Below are 12,014 nucleotides of genomic sequence, written 5' to 3' on the forward strand. Positions count from 1 at the left end.
ATAAGTAGGCGCTTGTCAGAAATAAATCAATGGTAGATGTGATCTCTTCCCCGAAAAGCACAATTCAGATTGATTTGGTTGCAATAACTCATATGTGACTTGATTGGTTTTAGTAACTCGTCTACGACAAGTGTGTTGCTTGAGTTTTTAAAGTGAGGCGCTTACCCGCATTAAGGCAATGGTTTATTTGATCCGGTCTTACGGCGCATGCTCGGATTGAAGCAATGGTGGGTGTAATCCCTACTTTAAAAGTAGGCATGTGGCCGTAATGTGTCATTGATGGATGTGATCCCTCTCTCGGAAGTAATTCTGCCGTTTTGCTATTTCGTTCTTCCGGAAAATGTCTACCATCAATTTAAATTTATCAGAAAACAGCCTCGACCTACTTTATCTACGCTAAACATTACATGAAATATCCCTTTCGCTTTTACAGCTCGAAATTATGCCAAATGTCCGTTATGCCAAATGACCCACTCTTTTCTTACAGATCAAAATTATGCCAAATGTCCGTTATGCCAAATGGCCTTTATGCCAAATGACCTTATGCCAAATGACTTGATGCCAAATGACCCAGACCCTTTCTGTTGATTATCTGGCGTTCTGAACAGTGAGAATATCAGGTTAGGTTATTTTGCGACTTCTGGGGTAAATTTCATACCTCAAGCCAATTCAAGCAACTCCGGAGAGCAGCGCTCTCTATTTTTTATATGTTTCCTGGAATTGCATTACTTTATCAATGTTGCCTGTTTTGTTGCGCCATAGCTTTCATTCGTCAATCAGTTTTACTCATTAACTGTTTTTACTGAAATTGAGAAGTATTAGTATTAAGTTATAACATATTATTATTAAGTTCATTTAAGTAAATTTTACCTATTTAATTTTTTCACGGTTGGACCTGAGGGTGCCTCCTCCCCTTGCCAAGTTCTTAAGACCTTTGTACAATTAACGAGTGAACTTATAAACTCTAAAATTCACGTTAATAAAGAAAGGAAAAAAATGTCTGCCATTTCGCGATTCAAGATTTCTCGTTTTTTTTCGTTTGCACATGCCTTAGCACATTAGAAATTGAGACTCCTTGGAACATAACGGTTGATTACAAATCCGACGATACACTGCTCACGATGGTGTTCAATAGACAAAGCAATCCCTCCGACTTGATACTTGTTTGTCCATAAGGAGCAGAATCGTTGCAACTCATTAGTTCGGAGTTGCAGATTTCAGAACAGATTTCTCGCACTAGATACTAGATACAAACCCTTCAATTAACTGTGGAGAAGCCTAAGCTATTACGAATGCAAGACCCGTTTATTTTATAAACCATGAAATTAGTTCTACGTTACCATTCAATACATTAGTGCAACAGTAACGTAGAAAACGAAAATTTTAAGTTACCTTTTTATTTCGGGCGTAGTTTTATTTGGAAACGTGTTTTTAAGTACTAAGGCCATTATTTTTGTTTGTCATGGTTTTGTTTTGCAGTCGCGGACATTGTGTTAGTAGTGGATTTCGCGGATCAGAATTTGCCCAATTTGTAACAGGCCTGCATTTATCTTTAAACAGGGTGTCTACTACCTGGAAAAACCTGGAATTATCAGGGAACTCCTGACATAATCAGAGGACTTTCAATATCCGGTGATCATGAATGAAATTATTTCAGTAGATGAAAAAATCATTTAAAATGTTTGAATAAATAATCAAATCTATTGAAAATGTAGTGAACGTTAATAAATCATTGTTCTGCAAAAAACGTTTTGCCATCTTCAAAAGAATTCCTGGAGAATTTCCGAAGCTATTCTTGGTGAAATCTATGAATTTATTCGGGAAATCAATTACCTAGGGATTTCTTTGTAAATTCTGTTGAGTATTCCCTCGGAAATTTTTTAGGAATATATTTATTAAAAAATACTAAATTAGTTAGGATTTTTCAAAGCAATTCCTGGAGGAACTTCCGAAGGAGTTTCGGGATCCCTTTTCCAAGGATTTTTTAAAACAAATTACTAAGAGAGTGTCTATAAGAATGATTAGCAATTTTCAAAATTATTCCCGGAGGAATTTCATTTTTCGTATGGTTCCTTTAAGAACTGAAGGGATTTTCAAAAAAAAAAGAAAAAGTGGTTTGAGAAGGGTTTTTGCTAAAGAAATTCTTGTAAGAATAGCCGAAGGAATCCCGAATGGATTTTGCAAGGTATTCTCGAAGAATGTCCAAAGAATTCTTAAAAGCAAAATATCCGGAAAAACTCCTCAAGGTATTTTCTAAAGTTTTCCTCAAGATTCTTCTGAATGAGATCCTAAAAAATCCCAAGGAATTTCAAAAGAATATCCGGAGCATTTTCTGAAGGTTTTTACAGTAAAGCAGTAATAGAATGCTAGAGGCGCTGTAACCATTGAAATTATTCTGTCAAAATATGCTTCAAAAATATTAAGCTTTTTTTTTGCCTGCCTATTCAGATTACGCTTAGATTATTTATCGTAATAAATGTCGTGTTAAAGCAGAGAAAAAATTTTGAAAGTATGGGGATGGCATCAGGTTGTTGTTTATCATGATATTCATGATCATAAATGGCGTAGACTATAACTTGGCCGTAGCGGTATCTTGGCTGCTAGGTCCGAGCAAACTAGATGTTGGTCACAAACTTGAACAAACTAGATGTTGGTCACGCGAACATGTATAAGGACGTTAGGTATCAAGGATATTAAGCATAAAATGCCCCAAAACAGCCCACGACATAAAGAAGGTTACTTATTTATTTAATTCTTAAAACAAAATGTAGACTCCATTAAAATACTTATAACTATGTTCTATGGTGACTAATGCTGATAAAATATTTTCTCAGGCTCATACTTGGCATGGCTAAATCAATTGCTTCACAATACTGATTGTAAACAGACATCATTTGATTCATTGGACTAAATTTTGCATAATTTGTTCGATGATGACAGGTGGCAAACAAGTTTCGATTTCTCAATTGCCGAGTAGGTGTGTAAAAATTTAAACAAGACAATAGTTTGGTGGAATCAATGCGGTGCGAAACAATATCATTCACAAATGAGATCATGGCAAACTCACGACGCTTCTTCAATGATTGGATATCTATAAGCATACATCGCGCCTCGTACGACGGAAGTGGGAATGTTGTCCACCCTAATTTGCGTAAGGCATATAAAAGGAATTGCTTTTGAATTGATTCTATTCGATCATCATGTGATTTCATATACGGAGACCATTCAATACTACAATATTCTATAATTGATCTGACATACGCAACGTACAAAGTTTTAATTGTATAAGGATCTTGAAAGTTATAACTAAATCTTTTAATAAAACTGAGCATATTTGTTGCTCTATGGATAATGGTGTTGTAGTGGTCAGTAAAGGTTAGCTTAGCATCTAAGATTACACCCAAATCTCTAACCCTTTCACATTTTTTTTACTGGTTGATTTCCTAGAGTTACAGTTATCGATGGTGTGCTCCGTTTTCTACTGAAAGTGATCAAATTACATTTCTTGACATTAAGTTGTAGTAAGCTTTTGTTACACCAGTTATCAAATATGCGTATTTCGTTCAAGTAGATGTCATTGTCAACAGTATTTTGATAAGAAAATTATTTTGAGCTTTTAGTGGAATGTTATGTCATAAGACGAGTTTAATGAATTCCACCACTTAATTGTATTGACAGATACGTATTTGACCTCAACAGTAAGGCCGTCTTCAGTGTCTTGTACTTGACTCGAGTCAAGTACAAGACACTGAAGACGGCCTTACTGTTGAGGTCGAAATACGTATCTGTCAGGATACAATTAAGTGGTGGAATTCAATGGGATTGTTTAAACTCGTCTTATGACAGGTGAGTATTTTTGATTTCCATAAATAGTTTCATATCGTCCGCATAAATAAGGATTTTAAGATGCTTAAGAATGAGTGATATATCGTTTACAAACAATATGAAAAGAATAGGTCCTATATGCGAGCCTTGGGGAACTCCAGATGTTACATTGACTGGAAGCGACTGTTTCTTCAAATCGTACTATTTGTTGGCGGTCAGTTAAATACGATTTAATCCATTTAAGGAGTCTCATCTCAATTCCCCAATTTCTCAAGCTTGAAAATCATCAGGAATATCGAGTCTATCAAATGCTTTGCTTAAAGTCTGTGTCAATTCAAAGTAAATATTTTAAAGAATTTGGTAGTTTTCATAAATAATGTTAAATTACTTTAAGAAATTTTCATCCAGTTTCACCATCAAACTCCTGCACACAATGCGGACAACTGTCATTTTGTTGATTCAGCTTTGCTGCGTCGCAGCATGCGTGAAAAAATAAAATGACAGCTGTGCGTTGCTTCCTGCATCGAGTGGTGTGCCTCGAAAACGCGAGCACTTTGAAACTTGGATTCTGGGCCAGAGTGACCTTAAATTTATGATTTCTCGATTTTTTTTGAAATTCCTTCAGATCATCGTCCAAATTTTTTAATTCTCAAATTTCTGATTAAATTTTTCGTAATTTCTGAATCAGCTTTCAGACTTAACAGAAAAATTGTTCATAAATGTTTTGAACAATTTTTTTTGAAAACAAAATTTCATTTTCTTCCTGACTTTGACAAGACTGACTAAATTTCAGTGCCCTTGTACTTGACCTGAGCTGCAAGTACAAGACACTGAAGACGCATTTTACTGTTGAGGTCGAAATACGTATCTGTCAGGATACAATTAAGTGGTGGAATCTAATGGGATTGTTTAAACTCGTCTTATGACAGGTGAGTATTTTGATTTCCATAAATAGTTTCATATCGTCCGCATAAATAAGGATTTTAAGATGCTTAAGAATGAGTGATATATCGTTTACAAACAATATGAATAGAATAGGTCCTATATGCGAGCCTTGGGGAACTCCAGATGTTACATTGACTGGAAGCGACTGTTTCCTTCAAATCGTACTATTTGTTGGCGGTCAGTTAAATACGATTTAATCCATTTAAGGAGTCTCATCTCAATTCCCAATTTCTCAAGCTTGAAAATCATCATAGGAATATCGAGTCTATCAAATGCTTTGCTAAAGTCTGTGTAAAGCGCCTCAACATGACTACCTTTGTCCATAGCATTCAATGAGTAATTTACAAATTCTAAAAGATTGGTAGTAGTCGAACGTCCTTTAAAGAACCCGTGTTGTGCATCTGTTATTATATGTTTTATTTGGTTGAACATCCTTCTATTGATGATTGATTCAAAAAGTTTAGGAATACATGAAATAATGGCTACTCCACGATAATTTCTAATATCAGATTTTTCCCTGATTTAAAAATTGGTATTAGAAAAGACTTCTTCCATTCTTTTGGAAAGCTACTGGTTTCTAAAGATAACTTGAATAACCAAAATAAAGGTGTCGTAAATTCGCTTGCCAACTTTTCAAAACATAGGTGGAATTCCATCTGGTCCGAATTCTTTTGAGGCATCCAAATTCTTTCGAGCTGCCAAAATCTCAGTTACACTAATCTGGCTTACACCCACACTGCTTAAATAGTCAGGAAAATGTGAAAAATATTCATAATCACGATTATTTTCGTAAAAATCGGTATATGTCTCTTGAAAAAAAAAGTTGCAAAAGACTACAAATTTCATCAGCATTATCTCCTAATTTTTCATCTAAAGTCATTTTCGATGGAAAATTGCTGGATTTTAGCTTGGTTTTGGCATACTTGAAAAAGTTTTTTGGACATGATTTGATTTCATTTTCGGTTTTAGCATTATACTCCGTAAGAGCCGAAGACATGGCTAAACTAAGTTGATCGCAAATATTCAAATAGTTTTCTAAATTTTCTTGACTTGTGTATTGTTTATAAAGTTTATGAGCCTTTTGCTTTCGGGTTTTCAAATTTTTGATTTGTTTGTTGAACCATATTGGGTTTTTTGAGTTATAATTGCGACGTTTCCTCACGAGTGGTACTTCATTCCGAACAATGTCTAATAAAATTGCATAAAAGTCTGTAACAGCACATTCAATGTCAGTTTGATTTTGTAAAATTTGTTGCCAATTAGCTCTGTTCAATTTTTGTTTAATGTTGTCAAAATTTGCATTTTTATAATCGAGAATATTTTCGAAATCATAGCCATAAGGATCATGGTTCCGATGCACAAATACAGAGTATTCTATTGCTGTGTGAAATGCTTCATTTTTCCATAACGGCGATAGAGACTCATTTACACAGAAATCATCGAGAGTGTTTGTGAATAAAAATCCAAATAGCAATTTTGTCGATTTTTCACATGATTGATTTGATTCAAGCCTAAACATGCAGTTTTTTCAAAATAAATTGTAAAGTCTCATTTTCACCGACAACTGGCAGCAAAATACTTTCATTCCCAGAATCTGGAATGAAGTCTGCATTATGTTGGTTGAAATCGCCGTAAATGTGAACTTTGAATTCAGGAGGAAAATGGGAAATAATTTCATCGGCATTATGGAAGAACTTTTCATATGAGGATTTACAAGCTTGATCTGGAGGAAAGTACACTGTTGCAAACATGTGAGTTTCACCATCAATATGCGTTTTTACCCACACATGCTCAAATTCATTAAATTTTGGTAGAATCAATGAGCTCCGAATTATGTTTTGAGGAAATTGCGATGAGAACACCTCCGCCAGATATTTTTTGCGCTAAGACGAGATCTCGGTCATCTCTAAAAACATTATAATCACTACCAAAAAACTTCCTCGCTTTTAACGCTTTCTGACCAACTTGTTTCAGTTCCTAAAATAACCGAGAAAGAGGAACTCAAAATTTGTTTATGTATTTCGTTCATTTTGATAGCACTTTTCATACGATTGAAGTTCTGACAGTATACAAGTAGTTCTGTTGCCTGTGCGTTTGATGAAGTTTTGGTAGTTCGTCAATACCATTACAATTTTCTACGACTTCCTCCAATGAGTGCGTTAAGTTGATCGGAAGTACTATTTGTTGGTCACATTCTGCATCTCCCTGACTGCGTCAATTCCTTTAAAACCCGTCTGTTGGCAGGAGCACGAAGAACAGTGATTTGTGAATGAGCTCCTTAGCGCCGGTTCAAATACCCAATTGGGAGATGATGAACTGTCATGACTAGGGTTCAGTGTTTCTCCTCGTTGAAAATTTATGCCGCGGTTTTTAACTGGTCCCGAAAACATGGCTTTTGCTGCTGTAAGCAAATCCTTAGCCGGGGGGAGAAATCCATTACGATTGTGATTATGGTTGTGCGCGTTATGGTTGACATTCTTGTTGCTATTATTTCCGCATTTATTCCGGTTCATAAAGCTGTTCCAATCATTGTGGTTCATGCGATTATGGTAGTGATTATTGTCGTTGTTTCCATTGAAATTGTTGTTTCTGCTTCTGTTGACCATTTTTCTGCTTATGTCGTTGTTGTTGTGTCTTTTGTTGATGAAGTTATTGTTGCTGGTATTATTGTTTTTGTTGTTGAAATTATTGTTGTTGTATCTTCTGTTGATATTGAAGTTGCTATTTTTGTTTTGGTTGTTGAAATTATTGTTGTTTTTGTTTTTGTATTTGTTATTGTTTGTATTGTTGCTATTCTTATTTTTACGCCACATCCTAATTATACCTAACGTCATGGACCCAGCTATCTCATATTTTTGCATCAACACATTTCCTGAAGGTGTTTTCGTAAGAAGTTCTGAAGGATTTCCTGAAGAAATTCTCAAACATATTTCCGGAGCATTTCCTTAAGAAGTTTTCTTAAGTTTCTGTTAAAAAAAACAGCTGAAATACAATTCAAAGAAATATCCGAAAAAAAATTTAATCAAATTTCCAAAGAATTCCAAAAAAAATGGACGAATATCTGAAGTGATCTGCAAAGTATTTTATAAAGGTATTTTCGAGGGATTTTTACAAAACAAACACCTAAAGGAATAAAAAAAAATCGTGGAGGAATCGCCAAATGCATCTTTAAGGTCACTCCTGACAGAATCCAAGTTTCAAAGTGCTCGCGTTTTCGAGGGCACACCACTCGATACGGAAGCAACGCACAACTGTCATTTTTATTTTTTCACGCATGCTGCGACGCAGCAAAGCTGAATCAACAAAAATGACAGTTGTCCGCCGCCTTTGTATCGTGTGGTGGAGTGGTGTGCCCCCGAAAACGCGAGCACTTTGAAACTTGGATTCTGTCAGAAGTGACCTTAAAGGAATTTCCAGAACAATTCCTTCAGATGTTTTCTAAAGTTTTTGCAAAGAAATTTTCAAATTAAATTCTGGAGGAAGTTCTGCAGCAATTCTTAATATCCGGAGGATTTTCCGATGGAATCTATGAAGAAATTTTCAAAGGAATACCTGGAGGAATTTCCTATGTGATTCCAGAAGAATTTTTGATTGAATGGCTGAAGCAATTTCTGGGTGAACTTGCGAAGGAATTCCTGAAGAAATTTCTTAAGTAATTTACAACATTGTTTATATGAGGCTACCAAAAAAATCTTTAAAAATATTTACTTTTTTGAATTGATTGTTTTGCTGCTAAAATCTATAATATGGCACGTTTGTTTTTACCTGGAAATGAATGTAAAATAACTGAAAAAAAGCTGGAAAAATCAGGGAATTTTGTTTTCACAGATAAGTAGACACCCTGATAAAGCAAGCGTCTGTAAACACCTTAAGGTAGGCTGTTATAGTTTCAATCCCTTACGTTGAGGCCATTATTTCGAGAAAGGCATCATGGCTAGTGGAATTATCTAGGTTTTCAACAACACAATTTTGAAACAAAAAATATGAAACATACAATTAGTTCAAACAATTCACACAAAAAAAATGAAAAATAAGATTACTTCACACTCGTACATAAGCTTAATTTTTGCTGTGAGTTTAAAATTGAATGGTTATATTTTTCAAATTTTGGTGAAAAATATATACAAATTCATCCGAAGTAGGGTGGTCGGTATTGGCCATTTTTGTCAAATACCGGTTTTCGGTATTTGATGGAGTCAATACCGGTAATACCGGTAGAATACCGGTTTTTGTGAAAATTTCAGGTAGTAAAAGAAAAACTTTTGATTTGGACTTTTGGATGAAAAACAATATTTGTTGACAAACTTCAAATGTTAAAATCATTGCTTGTTTAACTGGGCAAAGCGAAACTTAAGTAGACATTACATACTGAGCGACTCATCTGCCAATCCGCATTGGATTTTGTTAGCAATGTTGCCAACTACTGAGAATGGTTCCAAGACCGTCGAAAATCAGTGTCAAATACTTGCCCGTAATCCCTTCCGATTCATGATAGGAGAATTCCTTACGGATTGTATGCAAGGATCCCGGCGTCAACGTATTTGCCATCAGCAACGCAAGTGTTTTGCTTTGCTACAGTCTCTTCACAAGTTGTTCTTTAACCGAAAAACTAGAAATATATTCATAAAGGCATCTTTTTCGTACCGATCGTCAGGTATGATCGTTGTCTCAGTTTCAACGATCACATCAGGAATGATTAGACGCTTCAAGATCCCATACGCATGCTTAATCAAAGTAGCTCTGGATGCCTTGAAGAACATGCAAAAATCGTTTCTGATTAATTGCTTCACGGCATAATTATTCAAAAAAGCAAAAAGATCGGCGTATTTGGATCGTTTCTCTTGGATTCATTCTTTAAAAGCATCAAAATAGTGGCGGAAATATCTGTGGCTTGTTTTGACAATAGTTCCAACGTTAATTGGAACGCCACGTCGGCTTCATATAGATTGCAAAACTCACAGAGCAGTAGTTCCACAACAGCTTGAACATGTTCGAGGGCTTGAATTATTTGGCATCAGCCACCAATTCAAATTCTTTTCCGAATTCAGGAACTATTATTTCTCGTACCGTTTTCAAAATTTCATACATTGCGGCAAAATTCTGAACGATATCAACAATGTTCATTGGAGAAAAAGTCAGATTTTAATTCTGACAGCAAAATTTTCAATACCGAAAATACCGTTATTTTCCGATTCTAATACCGGTGTTTTCAGTACTCAAAATTGGCCCGTAATACCGGTATTACCGGTTTCGGTACTACCGGTTAGACCACCCTAATCCGAAGGTTATATCATTCAGTAGCAAATTTAGTCAAGATTAAGATACCTAACTCACAATAAGTACTTGTAATAACAGAATATAATGATAAAATTAATTTATGGTTAAACTGATCAATGTCACCTCGGCGATCAATGTTCCCCGGATTATGGTACATATGAATAAAAAAAATCGGTCACTGCGCCCAAAATCACTTCAACAGATTGTAGGTAAAGTGAGCATTGCAAGGGTTTTGCTCACTACTGAACGTTGGCGTCATCGTTGCACTTTTGCGGTGCTGCAGCCAGCGCTGGATGAAAGGTATTACTCATTTAATTTTTTATTTAACCTGAATGTATTTAGCATTTCAGGAAGATGCACAAGTCTAACACATAAGTTTTTTCTCCATCATAATGATGTTTATTAAATTTTCATAATTGTGTTAAATAGGTTGTTTATTTGGAGTTGTTTTCCGTCGTTCGAAGTAATTATTTTTTAGGTTGGTAAATCCACCCTGATAGCTAGAAGTGATTTCCAGTTTCAACAAGGAAGCGTAAAAGATACTGAAAACAAAAAAGTAGTTTCTATTAAATGAGTTCGAAGTTAAAGGAGGGGAGAGGTCCAATATTTCGTGACGTATATATGCTCTTTACACGAAAAAGCGTGACAAAAATGGGAAGTGGAAGAATGCAGCTTATGTTCGTGATGTTAGTAGAGTGAGTACTTTTCAAACTTCATGAAACATTGAAAATTAATTATGCACCTTTCCTTTTTTTGCCTGGCAATCACTATATACATTCATATAAAAGTTCTATTCCTGTAAGGAGGGGAAGATATTAGATATTTGGAGGCACTGGTATTCGATTTAGGACTTGGAGAGTCGCGTGGGCCGAAACTTCAGGATCGTTTTTTAGAACCTTAGAGTTTTCTATTCATATGGGACAGATATGCGATTACATGCAGTATAAGTGTATTAAAATTCTGTTCTGGCTAAATGGATTAACTCTAAGATAATTTTGATTTCGATATTTTGCACCAAATTGTGTTTACGCATATTTCACAGAAAATTAATTTAAGAACACTGCGGCGGACGGTGTCCGACATTCCAATGGATTATTTCAGTAGATTGTTTTCGTTCTTACCTTTAAATAATAATTTAAAAAAAAGAAACTTAAGTCTTTGCGTTAGATAAAGGTAAGAAATTTACCCCAACAGGTTTAAAAAATATGGAACAACTAAATCTTTTCAAGTACGAGACACTGAAAATGAACTTACAGTTGAAATTGAAATACTTTCGGTAAAATTACAATCATGTGATGGAACTAAATGGGACAGTACTAACTCGTCTTATCCCAAAAAAAAAACATTTTACTTCAAAGCTTTAAATAATTTTCTAAATAACGTTATTCTCATTGTTCGTTGCCGTCCGTTCTCGTCCAAATATTGTCAAACATTTAATTCTAGCGTAATAATTTCTATAACTCATCTATCATGAAGATGTTACCTACTTACGGCGGCCGGCATAACGATAGTCAACATCAACTCTGGTTATGTGCGACAAGCCTTGCCGCCTTACTTGCCAATGCATCTCAGATTGGGAAAGGTTCAGGTTGCACTTGTACAGTACACCACGTCGTTGCCATCGCCTTGGTTGGGTTTCAAGTTTATTGAGAAATTGCATTCCGTGACGTAATAATCTCAATACCGCATCGTTTGTCTATCTATTTCGTTGCATTTACCTTGTTGCGATTTACTTTACTAGTGGTGAAAAAGTAAATAGGAACAAGTACACCAGCGATATTCTTGCCCGGTACCGGTTTATGATACGATCGTGCACTGAAAGTTGATTTTTCTTCCAGAATCTGTGTAAGGTGTGTTGACACGACTTGTTTAACCATTATTTCCTTAGCTGGTTTGAACCTAAAAAGTTGCATGCTCTGCTCTTTTTGTGATCTGCTATACTTAAAGTCGAAATCATAGTTGGAGAT

General features: G+C 35.3%; 1 protein-coding gene across 1 annotated transcript in view; it reads left to right on the forward strand.

The window, feature by feature from the left end:
* The window catches only part of LOC134205169 (transcription factor IIIB 90 kDa subunit), a 101,380-nt gene that overhangs the window by 86,867 nt on the left and 2,499 nt on the right, over positions 1-12,014 (forward strand). The gene's annotated exons all lie outside the window — the stretch shown is intronic.

This window comes from Armigeres subalbatus, chromosome 1 (assembly GCF_024139115.2).
Source record: "Armigeres subalbatus isolate Guangzhou_Male chromosome 1, GZ_Asu_2, whole genome shotgun sequence".
NCBI classification, from domain to species: Eukaryota; Metazoa; Arthropoda; class Insecta; order Diptera; family Culicidae; genus Armigeres; species Armigeres subalbatus.